Here is a 21,311-nt window from a genome sequence, read left to right on the forward strand (position 1 = left end):
AGACCACTCATTATCTGTAGCCTAAAACTGTATGTTTACCTTGGGGTTCACGGTTCTTTACCAAATTACTTTAAATGTTTACCTTTTTATCTAGTATAAATAACTGATTCCAACATTTGATAATGAGTATTAATATTGAAATAATTTAAACAATGACATAGGATTCTACCCCACTCCTTTTCAAAAGGCAGTACCACTATTTTGTTCTATCTGTTCATTTTCTTTGGATGAGTCTGTGTCTGTGACAAAACTACCCTTCTTCTTTCTCCAATAAAATTGCTAACACAACATTTATATTTTTTTCTGGCTTTAGCATAGCTACTTACCTGTTATAGGATAGGATGAAGAAAACTTGGAGGACTGGGATCTGAAACAAACTCTGCACCTGGATGAGAAACACACATTTGGACCAACTCAGTCAATAGTGCTGAGAACACAATCCATCATCCAATGTATAGCATTCAAAGTGAATAATAGCTATACTCTGAAACCTAGGCAAGCATGCCTGTAGGCAGCCATGTGCTTCAACTAATGGATGGATAACCACTGTAGGGTAGTGACACTCAAAGTCTGGGTAAGCAAGAGGCAGAGTGGAAGTTAGCCAATGTATAGTAGGGCTATAGTCACCGTGCTAAGGTTCAGTAACAGGAATTAAGGCAAGAAGATAGAAATCAAAGCAAAGGCAAGACCCAGATACAAGAGTATTAGGCAGGCTACAACGCCAAATGACTCAAGCACAAGAATACGAACTAAATAATATACTTTAAAAAGTCAGTTAGAATGGAGGAAGTTCACCTGTAGTGGGGGTAAAGTGACTAAGTCTCAGAGTGCTGAAAAACAGCTATTTGTACATGTTATCATCTGGATAGAATTTGTCCTAGAGAAACTGATAGGGGTGGACGTACAGGAAGGCTAATTTTTTAAGATAGGGGTCAGAAAACATTTTCTGTAAATGGCCCAACAGCAAATATTTTAGACCTAAGGAGAACGCAGTTACAACTATTACACTCTGCCATCACAATGGGAAAGCAAGCATTGGTGTAAACAAACAAACTTCTATGATTGTTTTTTAAATTTTAATTTAAGTTCTGGAATACATGTGCATAACGTGCAGATTTATTACACAAGTATACATGTACCATGCTAGTTTGCTGCACTTATCAACCGGTCAGCTAGGTTTTAACCCCACATGCATTAGGTATTTGTCCTAATGCTCTCCCTCCCCTAGTCCCCCACTCCCAGACAGGCCCAGGTGTGTGTTATTCCTCTCCTTGTGTCCATATGTTCTCATTATTCAACTCCCACTTATGAGTGAGAACAAGCAGTGTTTGGTTTTCTGTTTCCGTGTCAGTTTACTGAGAATTATGGCTTCCAGCTTCATCCATGTCCCTGCAAAGGACATGATCTCATTTCTTTTCATGCCTGCATAGTATTCCATGGTGTATATGTGCTACATTTTTTTAATCCAGTCTATCATTGATGGGCATTTGGACTGGTCCAATGTCCTTGCTATTGTAAATACTGCTGCAACAAATATGCATGTGCATGTGTCTTTGGAGTAGAATGATTTATAATCCTTTGGGTATATATCCCAGTACTGGGATTGCTAGGTCAAATGGTATTTCTGGTTCTAGATCCTTGAGGAATTGCCACACTGTCTTCCACAATGGTTGAACTAATTTACATTCCGAACAACACAGCCTCACCAGCATCTATTGCTTCTTGAATTTTTAATAATCACCATTCTGACTTGTGTGAGATGATATCTCATTGTGGTTTTGATTTGCATTTCTCTAATGGTCAGTGATGATGAGCTTTTTTTCATGTTTCTTGATCGCATACATATCTTCTTTTGAGAAGTGTCTGCACATATCCTGTGCCCATTTTTTGATGGGGTTGGTTGTTTATTTCTTGTAAATTTGTTTAAGGTCCTTGTAGATTCTGGATATTAGACCTTTGTGAAATGGATAGATTGCAGAAATTTTCTCCCATTCTGTAGTTTGTCTGTTCACTCTGATGTTAGTTTCTTTTGCTGTGCAGAAGCTCTTTAGTTTAATTAGATCCCATTTGTCAATTTTGACTTTTGTTGCAATTGCTTTTGGTGTTTTAGTCATGAAGTCTTTGCCCATGCCTATGTCCTGAATGGTATTGCCTAGTCTTTTTTCTAGGGTTTTATGGTTTGGAGTTTTACATTTAAGTGTTTAATCCATCTTGAGTTAATTTTTGTATAAGAGGTAAGGAAGGGGTCCAGTTTCTGTTTTCTGCATTTGGCTAGCCAGTTTTCCCAGCACCATTTATTAAATAGGGAATCCTTTCCCCATTCCTTGTTTTTTGCATGTTTGTTGAAGATCAGATGGTTGTAGATGTGTGGTATTATTTCTGAGATCTCTGTTCTGCTCCATTTGTCTATATGTCTGTTTTGGTACCAGTACCATATTTTATTGGTATTGCACCCTTGTAGTATAGTTTCAAGTCAGATAGTGTGATGCCTCCAGCTTTGTTCTTTTGACTTAGGATTGTCTTGGCTATATGGGCCCTTTTTTGGTTCCATCTGAAATTTAAAGTAGGTTTTCTAATTCTGTGAAGAATGTTAATTGTACTTTGATGGGAATAACATTGAATATATAAATTACTTTGGGCAATATGGCCATTTTTACAATATTGATTCTTTCTACCCATGAGGGTGGAATGTTTTTCCATTTGTTTGTGTCCTCTCCTATTTCCTTGAGCAGTGGTTTGTAGTTCTCCTTGAAGAGGTACTTCACGACCCATGTGAGCTGTATTTCTAAGTATTTTATTCTCCTTGTAGCAATTGCAAATGGAAGTTCATTTATGATTTGGAGCTCTGCTTGTCTATTGTTGGTGTATAGGAATGCTTGGGATTTTTGCACATTGATTTTGTATCCTGAGACTTTGCTGAAGTTGCTTATCAGCTTAAAGAGTTTTTGAGATTTCTAAATATAGAATCATATCATCTGCATACAGAGACAATTCACTTCCTTTCTTCCTATTTGAATACTCTTTATTTCTCTCTCCTGATTACCCTGACCAGAACGTCCAATACTATGTTGAATAGGGGCAGTGAGAGGGGGCATTCTTGTCTTGTGCCATTTTTCTAAGGGAATGCTTTCCACTTTTGCCCATTCAGTATGATACTGGCTCTGGGTTTGTCATCAATACCTAGGTTATGTTCCATCAATACCTAGTTTATTGAGAGTTTTTATCATGAAGGGATGTTGAATTTTATTGAAGACCTTTACTGCATCTATTGAGATAATCATGTAATTTTTGTCATTGGTTCTGTTTATGTGATGGATTACGTTTATTAATTTGTGTAGGTTGAACCAGCCTTGCATCCCAGGGATGAAGCCTACTAGATCGTGGTAGATAAGCTTTTTGATGTACTGCTGGATTCAGCTTGCCTGTATTTTACTGAGGATTTTCACATTGATGTTCATCAGGGATATTGGCCTGAAGTTTTCTTCTTTCATTGTGTCTCTCTCAGCTTTTAGTGTCAGGATGATGCTGACCTCATTAAATGAGTTAGGGAGGAGACCCTCCTTTTCAATTGTTTGGAATAGTTTCAGAAGGAATGGTACCAGCTCCTCTTTGTACCTCTGGTAGAATTTGGCTGTGAATCCGTCTGACCCTGGGCTTTCTTTTTTTTTTTTTTTTCCGGTTGTTAGGCTATTGTTAGGCTCTCAATTACTGCCTCTAGTTCAGAACTTGTTGTTGGTCTATTCAGGGATTTGACTTCTTCCTGGTTTAGTCTTGGGAGGGTATTTGTGTCCAGGAATGTATCCACTTCTTCTAGATTTTCTAGTTTATTTGTGTCTATTTGATTCTTCTCTCTTTTCTTCTTTATTAGTCTACCTAGCAGTCTATCTATTTTGTTAATTTTTTCAAAAAACCAGCTGCTGGATTCATTGATTTTTGGAAGCATTTTTTTGTGCCTCTATCTCCTTCAGTTCTGCTCTGATCTTAGTTATTTCGTGTCTTCTGCTAGCTTTTGGATTTGTTTGCTCTTGCTTCTCTAGTTCTTTTATTTTTATTTTTATTATTATACTTTAAGTTCTGAGATACATGTGCGGAACGTGCAGGTTTGTTACATAAGTATACACGTGCCTTGGTGGTTTGCTGCACCTATCAATCCATCATCTACATTAGGTATTTCTCCTGATGCTATACCTCCCCAAGCCCCCCATTCCCCGACAGGCCTCAGTGTGTGATGTTCCCCTCCCTGAGACCATGTGTTCTCATTGTTCAATTCCCACTTATGAGTGAGAACATGTGGTGTTTGGTTTTCTGTTCTTGTGATAGTTTGCTAAGAATGATGGTTTCCAGCTTCTTCCATGTCCCTGAAAAGGACATGAACTCTAGTTCTTTTAATAGTGATGTTACAGTGTTGATTTGAGATCTTTCAAGCTTTCTGATGTGGCCATTTAGTGTTACAAATTTCCCTCTTAACACTGCTTTAGCTGTGTGCCAGAGATTCTGGTATGTTGTCTCTTTGTTCTCATTGGTTTCAAAGAACTTCTTGATTTCCACCTTAATTTCGTTATTTACCCAGGAGTCACTCAGGAGCAGGTCATTCAGTTTCCATGTAGTTGTGCAATTTTGAGTGAATTTCTTAATTCTGAGTTCTAATTTGATTGCACTGTGGTATGAGAGACTGTTATGACTTTTTTTTTTTTAATATTCAAAAAACAGGTAGTGGGTCTGATTTGGCCCACAGGCTATAGTTTTTAAGCCCTCTTTTAGGGTGGCATTTAATGATATCAGGTGAAAAGAGAAATAAGTTTAACAACAGTGGGGCAAAGGCCAGGCCAAATACTCTTCTCACTTTAAACAACGAATTGGGCTTAAGACCACAGTTAGCCTTTTCTTTTTTCAATTATCCTTCCTAACTCTACCAAAGGACTACTCTCAAATACTCCTGTTGAGTCTTTGTAATTGAATAGGTCTGTTCATTTGTATAATATTTAGAATAATATAATTAGCTTAAAAACACAATTATCTAAGAAAATAATTGAACTAGTAACCAAAAAGCACACTAGATTCCACTATTTTACCTATCTCTTTATGTACTTGTGTTTCCTTTCTCTAGTTTCATGATTGCAATGTAACAAAATCCTTCTTCAAAGAAACTGCATAACCTTTGCCTATAAATTCTTTACAACATGGCTATGGCCTAGTCCTTTCAGATGACTGTATAAGTAGGAAAATGTTCTTACAGAAAATTAAGGCTACTTCTTATTTTGAAGCTTTAAGTAATGCAGGTCAGAAGATATAAACTGCAAATTCTCAGAGAGCTCTAAAATGTTTTCTGAATAATTTATTTGGCTGAAATCACGTGGTGACCTATAGGCTGCAAAATATCAATCATATGATCCCACTACACTGTCTTCTGGTTTGGCTTAAATGTAGAAAATCCTGATTAATATAGCACACAATGATTTTTAAAAATACCGAATTTTCCAGAGGAAAATATAATAATAAGCTCCTTGGCTAGGACTAAATAATATTGAAACTATACATTTTCATGCTTTCCTAACATTATACAGATTGTGCAGCCAGTCAATCGATGTTATTCTATTATCTCAGTTGCATTTACTTCTTTGGAGTCAAGACCTTTGAATAAAGTAGTTCTACAATAAAAAGAGTCCATCCCAGGCTTTAAGTGATACTGGTGCTTATGGGAGAAAGCCACTGTGAGTTGACAGGTTTGTACCTAGTCTTTCAACCAAACAGCAACCACTGGGAGTTGACAGGTTTGTACCTATTCTTTCAACCAAACTGCAGGTATCACGTTCAATAAAGCTGCCAGCTTTTTCACTGAAAGTGTATTTATAGGCAGAAAAATAACTATTAAAATGACTCCATATGGAGTCTTGGGGCTCCATATTTATTCCCTTTCAGTGATTTCCAGATCAAATTTGCTCAGTTTACAAGTAAAAAGATTTTCTTCCTAGCTCTCAGTCCAGGAAATTCCCGTTAGGATAAAAACATAGCTGTATTCACTCAACCTCTGACACTATCACTTGGAATGACATTTCTGCAAACTGAGTTTTACACAAAATCATATTGAAGTATAAACCAAAACTTGCATCCGTTTTACCAACTTCCCCACCACTTGTAATACATTTGTTGCCTTCTATTATTATGGAAATACCCACCCTGTCCCTTTACCCTAGGTAAAAATAACATTTTAAATGACAGTGAAGAGCCCAAATTCTTAAATGTGATATCATATAGATCATTTGTCCCATAACTCTTAACACATGGTAGAATTCAGATTAGATTCTTACACATAATGTAACTATATTTCTAGGAAACTCTTAGGCTATATATCACACATTGAAGTAATTGCCACCAAAGATTCAGTTAAGAGTTGTATTAGTCAGAAGTAATAAGATATATGTATATACGAAGGGGAGTTTATTAAGGAGAATTGATTCACAAAGTGAAGTTCCATGATAGGCCATCTGCAAGCTGAGGAGCAAAGAAGACAGTCTGAATCTCAATACCTCAAAAGTACGGAACCCGACATTGCAGCTTTCAGTCTGTGGTTGAAGGCCGAGAGCCCTTGGCAAACTGCTGGTATAGGCCCAAGAGTCCAAAAGTAGAAGAACTGGGAGTCTGTTGTTCAAAGGCAGGAAGTATCCAACACAAGATAAAGATGAAGGCAAGAAGACTCAGCAAGTCTGCTCTTTCCAACTTATTCTGCCTGCTTTGTTCTAGCTGCACTGGCAGCTGATTAGATGGTGCCCACCCAGATTGAGGACAGGTCTGCCTCTCCCAGTCCACTGACTCAAATGTTAATCTCCTTTGACACCACCCTTACAGACACACTAAGGAATAATACTTTGCATCCTTCAATCCAATCAAGTTGACACTCAACATTAACCATCACAATAGTGTTAGAGCTAAATGTCTGATTGAAACTTTTGAAAAGACCTATTTAAAATATGCTAGACCAGAATTATTAATAGCATTAAATGCAGAATCCCTGCTTAGTGGCCCATATCTAAAAGTTCAGCCTGATCCAACTTTATGTTCCTTCCACCATTATCCCACACCCCTAGTATCCATTCCCGTGCCTGTTCTCCAGATTTCTGCTGATACAAATTAGAAAACCCAAGCAGTTGTTTTGGAGTACAGCACACTTTCTCATGGGTCACTAACTAGTATACTCTCTCTAGTCCCTCTTTTACAGCCAGTATATTGTGACATTTGATGAGTTAAAAAGGAAAAAAAGTATATGTGATTCTTTCAAATTGTTGTTGATCTTCAAATTTTTGGGCTATTTTCACACATATATAAAAACTAACAATAAATACTTTCCATAGACTGTGATACTCGCTCTGCATAAAATTTTAAAACACTGGCTCAAACATTTTATATAAAAAGCCAACTGACAGTCCTTTAAAAAATCTCAAAATAAGGTCCATATGGCTGCATATGGCTGCACAGTTACTTAATATAACTGGTGTATTAATTTTCTATCATTGTGTAACAAATTACCGCAAAATAGTAGCTTAAAACACCACTCATTTATTAGTTCATAATTCTGTAGAAGTCTGGCAAACTATGAGTAGGTTCTCTGGGTAGAATGTCACAAGGCTAAAATCAAGGTATTTGGCTTGAGTTTTTATCTGGAGGTGCTGGGGAAATTTTTCATTCTAAGCTCATGAATGTTATTCACAGTGTTCAGTTCCTTGTGATTTTAGACTGTGGTCCCCAATTCTGTTTTTTTATGCTTTAAGTTCTGGGATACATGTGCAGAATGCGCCCTTTTGTTACATAGGTATGCACGTGCCATGGTGGTTTGCTGCACCCATCAAACAGTCATCTACATTAGGTATTTCTCCTAATGTTATCCTTCCTCTAGCCCCGACCCACCGATAGGCCCTGGTGTGTGATATTCCCCTCCTTATGTCCGTGTGCTCTCATTGTTCAATTCACACTTATGAGTGAGAACATGCTGTGTTTGGTTTTCTGTTCTTGTGATAGTCTGCTGAGAATGATGGTTTCCAGCTTAATCCATGTTCCTGCAAAGGACGCAAACTCATCCTTTTTTATGGCTGCATAGTATTCTATGGTGTATATGTGCCACATTTTCTTTATCCAGTCTATTATTGATGGGAGGTTCCCATTTGGTTTACTGGCTGTCAGCTAAGTGTCAATCTCAACTACTAACGGTCACTTACATTTTTTGCAGGATGTCCCTCTCCATATTCAAGCTAGCAATGACATGTTAAGATGTTCTCATGTTTCAAACCTCTGACATCTTTTATAACTAGCCAGAGAAAACGCTGCTTTAAAGGGTTTATGTGATTATGTCAGGACCTCCCATATAATTTCCCTATCTTAAGGTTGACTATGCCATATAACATAATCTAATCACAGAAGTAAGATTGATAATATTTACATCCCAGGTACTATGCAGGATGTGTATATGATGGGGGAGGAGGTTAGTGGCAAATTGTGGGTGCCATTTTAGATTTCCATCTACCACACTTAGGAAAATTGAACTTAGTATTATTAATTCATTTAATAAATAGTTTTTAATCCCCTAGTATGTGTCAGGTGCTGTTCTACCTGAGGAGTTATTACTTTCAACCAGAAATTAAGGTTTACCTTATTTTATAATTCTGTAACAATATATGACAGTGTCTTAGAACACAACTTTGGTATGAAACAGATCAGAGCTGAATCTCATATCGTTACTGGCGCATAATCTTGGATGCGTTATCTGAGCTTGTTTCTTTGCACAAAAAGTGAGAGTAATACTGGTATGTATTGCATAGGGTTGCTGTAAGAATTAAGTGAGATAATGGCTACAAAGAATTTATTAATAGTACAGTCTTAGCATATCAATCACTGAATAAATGGTAGTAAGAAATGCTGTTACATGACTTTTGAAACACATATGACAATTTGGCTATGGGGTATTTATATTTTTTTCTTTGCAAGATCAGGCAAAATACACTTTATATTCCCAGTTTTTTCATTCACTGTAAACTCCACTGGAAGATATGCTGATATCGTGTTTATGGCAACACCTTCAGGCAACAGTTACTATAATATGCATCACAATTACCATTAACTGAGGCCAATAATACTGACCGTTTATCCGAAGAGAATGGCAGCTCTGTAGTGCTCGGATTATCTCAGTTCAACATTTTTTTAGCTAAGTGGTCTCTGAAGAATCATTCTTCCTCTTAATATAATAGAAATTAGAAAAATACACACACACACACACAAACACATGCACGCACACATGCTCGCTATGCTCATCATAATTGTACCTCAGTATCAAAGAAGGAATCATGAGAATCTAACTACAATGCTGAAAACACCAGTCTCTCATTTTAGCTGATGGATTAGAAAACATCTCAGTACGTTCTAAAAATGGCTACTTTCTACCACTAAGCACATAGTCTATGAGAAATCAAATTTACTAACAGATAAATTTAACAAAGTTTACATTTGACAAAGTACAGGGAGGTGTACAAAAGACAGGGGTTGGCAGAGCAATTTATGAGTTTTCACTAATGGAGAACTATTCTAACATCAAAGTCATACTTATACTTGTTTACCGTCTTTATACAGATAGGCCAACGACCAACTGCCACATCGTAAACTATTGAAACAAATATTTTCCATATGGCCTCAGAGAAATACAGTTGTTACATAAGTTAGGAAGGATGATCCTTTATATTTAGCCAGAAATTTAATAATGCAGAATATTGATCATCTAATTTAAAAACTGACATTAAAAGAAGTATGGATCACATTACTGTTCCCATTTTCATCATAATTTTGCTTAGGGCTGAGGTTATAATGAGGGAGTGTCTGCAGCTTACATTTGGTAGCATCAGGGCCTATTACAGTTTTAATTTGCTGATTGCATTTATTTACAACAGAGCTATTCCAATAAACATGTGCCAATGGTTTGTTACCAGGGAGATGGTTAGTTACCAGGGAGATTCAAAGTTGATAAAAAGTCTATTGAAGATGATGCTCCAATACAATGGCATTAAATACATTTGCACATATCAATACTAATGTGCAATATTTGAAGTGTGAGTATTTTATTGATGATAGCCAATCTCTACCCCGATATCCTCCAGATACTCATAGCCCACTTGGAGTCTTCAAACAGGCACTGAGGCGCATCGACAGTCAACTCCATATCTTAGTCATCAAATTAAAGATTTGGTGAATAACAACAGCACTGCAAGCTACTTCTTGAGATAACTCTATGGAATTTGAGGCAGTTCAAAGCAGTCCCTACCCAGTGGGTTAGCCAATCTAATTAAGCACCTAATTTTGAAAATCAAGCCCTCACTTTTATTGTATACTAAGCAGATGGCTTATTTCAAAATGGGGGTGGGAAGAGGTGGGAATGAAAACTTAAAAACTTAACAAAAGTTACTTGACAAGTCACCCTGACAGTAAAAACTAGCAGAAATCAGATAACAATATAAACTATGACTTAATGCTGACCTTTGAGCTTGGCCAGCACACTAAAAATAAGTCATTTTAATTAAATACAGATAATTTAAGAGAAATCATATGCTTCTGGCCTAACATAGGTGGATTAGGAAGAGGAATATTATTGGTCATTAGTACTTTTCATTAATAATTTCTGGTTCTCCTTCTGGACAAATAGTAGAATTATACTTCCTGTCTCCTTGGAATTAGATGTGGCCTTGTAACTCATTTTCATTAGTGAAATAGTGACCTGTGGCATTTTCAGACGGAAGCTTTAAGAGCTGGTGTGAGACTTACTGACTTCTTTCCTTTTCTTTGCTACAGTGACAGGCAATGTTCAGGATTACAGAGGCTCCAGTAGCCTGGGAAGGTGAGAAATAAACTTTGATACTTTAAGCCACCAAGACATTGGGATTGTTTGTTTCCAAAATATCCTCCTGGCCTATCCTGATTGCTACAGAAACCATTAAGCTGATTTCTAGGAGAAGAAATGATAAGCTAATTAGGATGAAGCCTTATTTCTACACATGAGGAAGATGGACAGAGCATCCAGCTCTTTCCTTAACTTTGGACCAAAAAATGAAAAAAAAAAAAAAAAAAACCCTCCTGAATCTGGATCCAAAAGTTGTTGTACACACTTGCATAAGTTGATTAGTTGTAGTTTATACTTTTATGCAATATTTGCATTGGAGAGTTTTGAGTAAAATTAAGAATAAAACATACAGCAAATTTATTTGAAGTCCTCCTTGAACATTAAGTCATAGGACCAAAGTCATACATATAACTGTTTTGATTGTATTATACAGCTATTGATTTTTTTTCAGTTGGTATTATTTAAGACAGAAGAATCTCTCCCATGAATAGTCAATAAGTTTTTTACAAGATGACATCATCAGCTATACTATCTTGTCTTAGGATACTGGCCTAATTTTATGCGTTAAATGTAGTCGTGGAAAACACAGTCTTGGAAAGTAAATGTGTATATTAAATTATATTTGCTTATTGACTTCCATTATAATTTTAGAATTTATTTCCCATTAGACAGCACACTTACTTGAAAATAGAATGTGAACTACATTTTCAAAGCCTAACATTCAGTTTGAGTGGCATTATATTGTTCTATGTGCATTTAACTATCTTATGAAATACCTCACAGTAAGTTTGCCAAATGGAAAAGTCATTCCTCTTTCTATTGTTCACTGTTTCTTCAACTAACATCTATTGCATGCCTTCTATGTACTGTGGAAGATAAAAAGATAAGTAAAACATGGTTCCTATCCCAGGAAAGATCATTTCATAATTATTTAGATTATATATTGAATATTAAAATTCACCATAGTTATTTTATATCCTTGGAAATTCTCATTTACTCCATTAAACTTAAATTTAAAATCAAGTCACCACATTGACACTTCACGCACTCAACAGAGCTCACTAGTTAAAAAACTGTCACGAATATAATTTCCGTTCTGAATTCAAGAATTTTTAAGTGATTATTACTTATTACTAGCAATAATGATAGTAAAATTTTTAAGTCTTTGGAAAGTTCGAGGCATAATATCATTCCATTTTTCTTCAATAACTTACTAAATAGTCAATAACCAAGTATTTCTATTACTGAAACACAGATAGAAATTGTGTGAACAGCAGCAGAACAGATCTTACTATAAAGAAACCAAACTTCAGAAAGCTCAAAGCATTAAGTAACATATGTACATCTAATCAGATGAAAGGTTGAGTCCAGGGACATTGTCTGAGGCAGCAAGTTCAATAACAGGTATAGGCTTGTAAGCTGTAGAGTACAACAGGACAGATGAGTTAAGAAAAATGGTTCTAGGAAGTAAATGACTATGGAGGTGAATTATGAATGTGGTATGCTAGCTGTTTAATGTCTAACCACTTTACATTCCTTTCTATTCCTTGCTTCACACTGCTTTCAGAGAGAGGGGGCACTCTGTAAGAATTCCTTTGAGGCTCCACTTGTTAAGGTAGGCCTGAAAGATGCAAAGATAGAGACCTGTTGTTAAGTTTCCCAGGATCAGTCTTAGAAACCACATTTTTTCCTCAGTAGATAAAATCTTAGAGGTCCACCCAGATTAATAGAGGTGCCCCCAGATTTCCTAGGTATGAAGGCTTTCCTAAACACATATGGATTTCTTTTTTTTTTTTTTTTTTTTGAGACGGAGTCTCGCTCTGTCACCCAGGCTGGAGTGCAGTGGCTGGATCTCAGCTCACTGCAAGCTCCTCCTCCCGGGTTCACGCCATTCTCCGGCCTCAGCCTCCCGAGTAGCTGGGACTACAGGCGCCCGCCACCTCGCCCGGCTAGTTTTTTTTTTTTTTTTGTATTTCTTAGTAGAGACAGGGTTTCACCGTGTTAGCCAGGATGGTCTCGATCTCCTGACCTCGTGATCCCCCCGTCTCGGCCTCCCAAAGTGCTGGGATAACAGGCTTGAGCCACCGCGCCCGGCCCCAATATGGATTTCTTTATGCCTTTGAACAGATACTGTCTAGGAGAGTGGGGAGAGTCACATATGGACTTTCAAGAAGAGGAGAACTGTATGTGAACTTCCACAAAGGGTTATACCTTCACTCTGGAAGTGAGGCCTATTATATGGCTGACTGTAAACCACACAATGAAACTCTGTGACATCTTGAGACATGGCCCACTTTCCTTGGTGCAGGGTCGCCACTGTCATGTGAATAGTACTAGAAGTTCATAAAACAAGGGATGGAAAGCAGGAAAGTTGGTTACAGCATGAAAACTTAAGAATCAGTGTCTAGAGAACCTGCAAGAGCAGAAGACTTGAGATAAGCTCCGAAACTAGAACTGTGGCTATTTGCGTTCTGTCCTATTTTATACGTCCTGTTGTGTGGAGTTAGGCAGGGGCTTTCAGGCAAGTGTTTATAGACCGCAGGAGGGGTTGGGCCCTGCAGGTGCAGCTAGCTACTGTCTAAGCTAAGGGCAAAGGCACAGGCCTTTTGGGAGGTACTTACATCAGTCTTTAAAGGATCTTTGCCACTTTGGCAGCTCCTTTGATGGCAGGAGAGATGCTGTAGGCAAGATTTCACCTGGTGGAAGAGTCTGCGCATGAGCACATGTGAGCCATACAGATATGTAATCTCATTCACTGCCTTACTTTATTAATTGAATAAACCCAAAGCAAAATTAAACCAATGCAAAAGCATGGCAAACTTGTATGTTTAATATCATATTAATAGTCTTGCTGATAAATATTTACATCATTTATTCATGAGTAGGAAATCCTTTTATATAGATTAGAAAGACACACAAATGGTAAGGAGCATGTGCTCTTCAAACTCTTGAGAGACTAATATTAAGTACTGCCCAGGTTTACTCAGCTGACATTCAGTTGCCTACATTTTCAACATAAAAGCGAATGAACTAAAGGTATTTTTAAAAATCTGTTCTAAAATCAGTGTATATCAGTTTTGGAAGCTACACGAGACTTCAGCTTTTAGTGTGTCAACAACCCTCCGGTTGCTCAACCTTCATGGCTTTGGGGACCTACTTCAGTGCTCCTTGTCTTTCCTGTCCTAATGGTACAACTGGATTATATCAAGGAAAACTTGAGATTGCTGGAGGCAGCACTGATTCATCTGTGGAGGTCAAGGGCTGTACAGCCATGACTTTTGCAGGTTGATAGCTCCAGAATCTTAATAAGAGGACCCATGTTAGTGAAAGAAAGGTGCCTGCAGCAGCTTTTCACTCAACCCTGAATGGCTGAAAATGGGGTCACCCATCTTGGTATTTCAATTAGTGGGTTACAGCTACTGCTGCCACTGCTGCTTCAATCATTTGCCCATTTTTTTTCCTGAGAAGGTACTTCTGATCCTGGGTCTCAGGGCACCATTTTGACTGGGAGTCTTCTCACTGCTGGTCATCAGCAAATTGAGGAGAAGGGGGGATTTGAGAGAGAACATAAAGAGATGCTGTGGATGTATTTGACATCTCAGATAAAATTTCAGCTATATTTGTGTAGGCAGTAGATATTGCTAATAAAAAATTCTGCTGTGAAAAATTTCTTTTAATTTGTTCTGAGTATCCCTGGATCAGTACTACAGAGCATAATTTGCTCTGTCCTCACCTAATCACAGTAGGGTTTTGGACTTCTACATTGAAGAGTGAGTGTGGTCTTTGCCAAAGAGCAGATAAGGGAAATAGTAGATAATCTATTTCCCTAGGTTAACTAACACTCTAGGTCTTCTACATTTCAGGATCCCAGTTTCTTCAGGTTTAAAGTCTAAAATGAGGTGAAGCTCATAGTCTGAATCCAATTCTTTATATATATATGTGTGTGTGTGTGTGTGTGTGTGTGTGTGTGTGTGTGTGTGTGTGTGTGTATGGCTGTATTTCATAGGAAAACAAGAATCATTCTAGAGGATTTTGTAAGCTATTTCTAGATTTTTTGCAAAATAAAATAAACTTGGTCATTCAGTAATAACTGACAATGATAATAGTTACAACAATAAATAAGATACTGTTTTTCAATGGTGACTACATGCACAAGCCAGTCACTGTGTCAGGCTTTTTCCCTTTATTTGTAACTAAACTTCAATAGGAGAATATATCATATTATGGGGGTAGGGATAACTCTGGCCATCTCAGAGTAAAAAACAGAAAAAGAGAGGAAATAAATGACATTAAATAGCAATGGATCTTTCTGTATGTTTGCTTTGCTGAAGACTGCGTGAAATAGGGAAGCAATCCAAGAAGTCACACATATGAAGATGATAATAGAAACAATAATAACCATTTGCTGAGTACTTATGTAGCAGTTTTCTTATTAAATAGCATTACATAAATTATATTATTTACTTCCCAGAAAACTGGCGTTTGAGAAGGTGACTACTCTAAGGTCATCCAGCTAAGTGACAAAGACAGTATTCAAACTAAGGACTTCCAGCAACTGCATTATACTGATAAAAGTTGCTTGTCAGAATAAGGAGGATGTTCCACAACTCAGTCTCTGAGTCAGACAACTGAAGAAGATGCCTACCTTCTGCCACATAGGTAAGTGAGGGGTGTCTCCAAGTTCATTTAGTAAGCTGGAGAAATACTGCTTTCTGCATGAAAATACTATCTCAATGGAATTTTTAAAAATGTACTAATTACATGTTTTTAAAGTTAACTCTGTGGTAAGAGAATTTTTGTATTTCATATATTCCCATGAGTGTTAGGAAAGGATAAAAAGCCAACAAAGGCCATATTCACATGAACAAGAGAGCAATTTCCATTGGCAAAAAGTACTGAAATTTGTTGCAATGTTTTGTTACAGAGAGTATACTAGCCTGGAATGCACCGATTGTCAAGGAAATGGAGCTCTGAATTAAAAAGACCAGTGCCTTTTAGGGAAGCAGAAAGAGAAGGTAGTGCCCTAATATAATAGTATCAAATTTCAAACCAAAGGGATTTATGGAGCAGAAGACGTCTTGATTGATTGCCTTCTATAGAACTATAAAAGCTCAATGTGCTAAAGAAAACCTTTGGCTTTTTTGGAGCCACTTAAATTGTTTGATTATTGTCATTTTCATCATCATCATAATTGAAATGTATTGAATACTTATCACAGGTTAAGCATTATACATATAACAATTTAATCTCCATGGCATACTATATGGTAATGACTATTATTATATCATTTTATATTTGAAGGAACAGTGGCAATTAGAGATTAGATTACTCGCCTTTGGTCACAAAGGTAGCAAATTCAGATCTGGAATTCTTTACTCAGTCAATCTGACTTCAGAGATCTTTTAAACCACTATACTACACCTTCTCCTGAAACTGAAATTGTAGGTAATATTATCACTATCATTAACTTGAAGCTTTTGTCAATTTTAGTACTAAAATAATATTCATGGTTATATATCTTCCTTGGGCGGGAAGTGGATACATATATTGAATGGCAGAAAATATGATTGGCAGCTGCCCTAATGTGAATGGAAATGGGTCAACTGTAAACAGTCTGAGAGAAAGAAAGTATTAAGGGTACACCAATATATGCCTACAAAATTAATTGCTTGAAAGAAGGACCATCCTATTCTAATTGTATAATGCTCGAATGGTCTTTCCACCTCTGCCGCTTTCTGGCTAAGGGATAAAAAGAAATAAAAATAAAAGAAGCAGAACTGCAAAAAACATCACACTGCAAATAACTGCTGGAATCTTAATCCGAAGATACTATAGGTGTATGTATTTTATGAAAGTGACTGCTACTTGTATATAAATCATTTGAAAAATTATATACATTGTGATTATAAGTTTTTGACACAAAAATCAAAATAGAATTCAATTTTACAAATTCTAGTTCCACTAATTTGAAATTATGTTATTGATTGTCACAATTTATTAAATTCCTGCTATGATTTAGGTACTAAACTGTGGAATTAATCCTAATTTAACTTCTTTACATTTTATTTTAAAAGCTACAAAGCATAATATGTATATGCTTATTTTACAGTTAAGAAATTTAGGCTAAATAATTTTCCAAAAATCACGCTAATGGAAACTAGGCTTTGATCTTAATGGAGAAGGAATTAAGTCTAATACTTTTGACCTACTGTGTGCCTGGTTCTGATCTAGGCAATTCACAAACATGGTCTCATTTACATATATATTCAGGGGAGGGATACAAATAATATAATATAATAGATCACAATAGTAGCTGCTGACTGTTTACTTGCTGAAAAAAGGTTTATGGTTAGGAGAAATAGTGAATGAACAAATTTTACTCTCAGAGACCTTTCTTCTTTTCTTTGTTCAGACTGATCAAATGCACATGAACAGCTCCTGAAACAGCAGTAGAACCTCAGAACATGTTTAGGTATCAGCATTGTGGTGTACATGAAACCATGGCACCTGTTTAAGCAGTGGACTATATTTCTGAGCCACATAGGCACATAGCTCAAAAAAACACTGACTGATGGCCAAATCATGATTTCCAAAATATAAATGTATACAGTAAAGATGGTATTGAACATGCCTAACCAATAATGCAAGTTTTAGTTCTGTCCGGAGAGACAAGGGTTACAAAGAGTTTCTATAAAATATTAATAATTTTGCATATTCGTGACCTAACACCAAAAATATCTTTTCACTCTTTTTTGTTATTCTCAGAGAGCAGTTTAAGAAATTTACCTAAAGTCACCATGCAAAGGGGATGAGCTCCAGGGACTGTCATTTTTCAGCGGTGTGTTTTGGATTAAATTTGGATACCTTGTTAAAAAACGAGTTTTCTTTTTCTTTCTGCAGAGCATGTGTTTTTACCTTCGTTTTTATAGCAAGTTTAAGAAACCATTAATAAATTAGCCGCCAGTGACTTTAAAATCAATGTGTTTCTGGCCATTGAGAAAACCTGTTCACGTGTTCTAGTGGTGATTGTTTGCTATTTTGGAGATAATAAAGTGTTGAATATTTTTTTTTCAGAAAGGAATCCAGCAGAGCTCTGATTAAAGAAGATTTTATAATAAACAGCAGTTTGAAACAACTGCTCTAGAATTTACTAGCCCCTTTGCACGCACTAGCATTTTGAGCTACAGCTAGAATATAACAAAGTCATAAAGGACTTCTCCTATCTTCAAGTCACATCAAGGTGAACCCAAAAGAGCACCCTCGCATTCTTTCAACATCCTTCCTGTTTCTCTTACATACATGAAATATCCCTTCTTCACCTGCTGCTTCACATACCCATTCATTGGTGGATAATATCCTCTATGATTTGAAACTCAAAATGTGGTCTGTGGACTTACATCATCATCATCACCTGAGCCTTTGTTAGAAATTACAGAATCTCTGGCCATACCTCAGACTTACTGAATCAGAATTTGCATTTAACAAGATTTCCAGGTGATTCATATGCACATTAAATTTGATAAGCACAGCTCTATAATAGAGTTCCTCAACCCCAGCTCACCATTAAAATATACATAGAAGAGGTTTAAAAAATACTAATGCCTGGCCCTAACCCCTTCTGTCCTTTTCCACCAAAATTCAGATTAAGTGGCTCGGTATGAAGTCCAGTGATACTAATATCTATATATCTATATATTCAGATGTTCAGTTATTTCAACTATTTGCCCTAGGCTATAGATTATCCAGCTTTGCTGTATTCCCATTTGTTCTTAACTTCAACTTCTGACACCAAGTTGCTATATTTTATCTTATTTCTGTAAATAATGGTCAATGTCTTCGAGAGACAAACTGAATTCATGTTGCTTTGTCACTGGATATAATTGTCTTTAGTATCTCTTCTTAAATGGTGGCTACCAACACTCTCAGATCTGACCCCTGAATATTTGGCATGTGACTAGTTTGGGCCTAGCTGGGATGCATCCCTAAAATGGGCGACCAAAAAATATCTGACATGACAATAAACTATATTCAGTAAGAGTAGGATTTCTAATTACCCATTCACCTTGATTGACAGCTATTAACTTTGCTATTAAAATATACCTAGTGATGGCCAAGATGATATTTACAAATATATTTGCTAGAGCTGCCATCTACACAAAATGTCATTGCCTCTTCTTGGTTAATCATATTTAGTAAATCCTCATTAGAAAAAAATGACAAATACTCTTTTATTAAGAAAACTAACCACAAAGTTCTTTGTCATTTATGTTGATATAATAGGTAGTTCCAAAGTAATTATAGATTAAGAGAAACTTTAGTCATAATACTTAGTTTTCTGTAAAGTTTCCATGTTCATTATGCAAAATTTAGTGCAAATGATAATTCCCAGTCATATTAAATGAACAGGAAAACAGAAATGATCACATTTTCATGAAAGTGATTAAAGTGATATTTTCACCTTGAATAAAGCAGAAGCAATTCACTGACAGTTTTCATTATACTCATTGTATCACTTCTCGACAGATTAGAAATAACCATCTCAAAGCTATATATGCATGTCACTTTTGAAATACGGTGTGTGTGTGTATGTATTTTTTATGGTTTTGTTGAAGACAAATTTTTTTTTTTTTTTTGAGATGGAGTCTCGCTCTGTCGCCCAGGCTGGAGTGCAGTGGCGCTATCTCGGCTCACTGCAAGCTCCGCCTCCCGGGTTTACGCCATTCTCCTGCCTCAGCCTCCCGAGTAGCTGGGACTACAGGCGCCCGCCACCTCGTCCGGCTAATTTTTTTGTATTTTTAGTAGAGACGGGGTTTCATTGTGTTAGCCAGAATGGTCTCGATCTCCTGACCTCGTGATCCGCCCATCTCGGCCTCCCAAGGTGCTGGGATTACAGGCTTGAGCCACCGCGCCCGGCCCAAATTTTTAGGTAATTGGTACTTATAACTCTGATGGCATAACTTTGAAAATCCAATAATTTCTCATTTTAAAATAGTACTGTATTTAAATAAATTGCTTTTATTTATTTTGTTTTAGTTTAGTATTTGTATTGTTGTTATATCACAGCCTCGCCTCTACCTCCACTCCAGGAAAAGTCAAAGTCACAAATAATACCCACAGACCAAATTAGATCAAGATTTTTTATACCAAGATTCAAATGCTAACAGATCAAGATTTTTCAGGTCACTGAAAGAAGGGACTTCAAAAAAGTCCTTTAAATCATTTCTCTTCTCCAAGGCATGACATGTGTTGTACTGTGCAACTCTCCATGTGTACATCTTATAATGAAAGTACAGAACACTCTGAGACTGTGCACAAAGAAGATACCAACTAATGAGATCGCTGCAGCATTTGTCTACAGCATCCTTTTGAAAGTTGATAATAAGCAGTGAAAATAACACCTTTTATGCCCCAAAACGTTGTTTGGACTGGAGCAACTTGCTTGCAGCAGTCACAATCAACTTGAGCAAACTAAACACAGAATAACAAAAGCTTAGACCCAGAGCCCTTGGAAGCTTACCAATAAGACTCTGAACTTGAATAGCAGTTTTTTTCTCAACATAGACAACTTTTCTGCTCAGTTTTGGCTGGGGACCAAAAACTAGCACAGTAGATTCCACCATACCCATGTTACTGAGTTAAATCACAGACGTTAGCACTTACCAGAGTACTAGGCATGCAGTAGGGACTCAAAAACTGACTTGTGAATCCAATTTAAAATTTTGTATCTGAAAATTGAGTTTGGGAAATGGGTTGGTAGGAACGGGATGAATTGCATTTGACTCTAATAACAGTGCCAATTAGAGACTGGAATGCTACTGCTGGAGGGACTGTATCGTCAGACTTACTAACACTACCTGAAGGCAAATAATCAAGTAGCTATGATCTTGAATTGTTCATGTCAGGAAAATCTCATCTGAATCGAACCCCTGTCTTTCTATGAGTGTGGGTTCTCTCTATCCGAGGTATACCAGGTTCTTGGATTCTAAGTGGTAATAAGTGACAATGCCATGAGGATGCACTAGTAGTCATTGTTATGGGCCTGTAAATGTACAAAGCTATGGTAGCTTGGTCGTGCAATATATTATTTTGCAATGTCGTTGAGTCTACAAGGTTGGAGGAATTATTTCTCTGTCTCTTTCCCTTGCTGCTTATTTTGACTCTTTCTTCCCACTTAAGTCACAAGCAGCTAAGTTATGAACATTCTTGGAAGCTGTCCTGAGAAGCCTGGAGTACATGGAAGCACATATTGTGGCAAACCCTCAGCCACCCCTCTCTCTCTCCACTTGTCTTTCCCTTGCTCCTTCCCTCTCTTCTTTCTTTTGTTCAGCTGACACAGGATGGCTAGAAGTGGTGTTCCCACACAGGCTTGAAAAGATCTAGGGTGCAACATAACTCCCTGAGGATCCACATTGTAATATGGGAACAATCATAATAATAA

General features: G+C 36.9%; 1 long non-coding RNA gene across 1 annotated transcript in view; it reads right to left on the bottom strand.

The window, feature by feature from the left end:
• Positions 1-263: 263 nt before the first annotated feature.
• Positions 264-21,311, bottom strand: part of LOC123571205 (uncharacterized) — a 166,608-nt gene continuing 145,560 nt past the window's right edge. Inside the window, exon 4 of the long non-coding RNA XR_006695383.2 lies at positions 264-385. This is a non-coding gene — a long non-coding RNA (uncharacterized lncRNA). The remainder of the gene's footprint in view (positions 386-21,311) is intronic.

The sequence above is a fragment of the Macaca fascicularis genome, chromosome X (genome assembly GCF_037993035.2).
Source record: "Macaca fascicularis isolate 582-1 chromosome X, T2T-MFA8v1.1".
NCBI classification, from domain to species: domain Eukaryota; kingdom Metazoa; phylum Chordata; class Mammalia; order Primates; family Cercopithecidae; genus Macaca; species Macaca fascicularis.